Genomic DNA, 310 nt, shown 5'->3' on the forward strand with positions numbered 1-310 from the left:
TTTTTCATCCAAAGAGCTCGACGGAGGCGCTTAGATTGTTTCCTGAAATGAAATGCATTATCTTTGCATTGTTGCTGTTTTATCAACAAGAAGCTCAATCCTATCACCTCTCTCCATTATCTTCTCAATGTTCTCAACCATGACTGATCGAATCTGTAAAACCCGAAAACACAACAATGAGAAAGCTAATACACTTAATAAGAATTAATACACATCCACCAAAGACAGATATAGAGAAGCATATGAGCTAAAGAAGAATTGTTTACCTCACTGACTTCTCCTCTAACACGATTGAGAGTATCAACACTAG

The 310-nt window shown here is 36.8% G+C and overlaps 1 long non-coding RNA gene across 1 annotated transcript; it reads right to left on the reverse strand.

Annotated features, from left to right (window-relative positions):
- Positions 1–68: 68 nt before the first annotated feature.
- Positions 69–310, reverse strand: LOC109132065. Its single transcript, XR_002037356.1, has 2 exons — positions 267–310; positions 69–153 (listed from the first exon to the last, which is right to left on the reverse strand). It is a non-coding gene; the product is annotated as an uncharacterized LOC109132065 (long non-coding RNA).

This window comes from Camelina sativa, unplaced genomic scaffold (genome assembly GCF_000633955.1).
Source record: "Camelina sativa cultivar DH55 unplaced genomic scaffold, Cs unpScaffold16411, whole genome shotgun sequence".
Taxonomy (NCBI): Eukaryota; Viridiplantae; Streptophyta; class Magnoliopsida; order Brassicales; family Brassicaceae; genus Camelina; species Camelina sativa.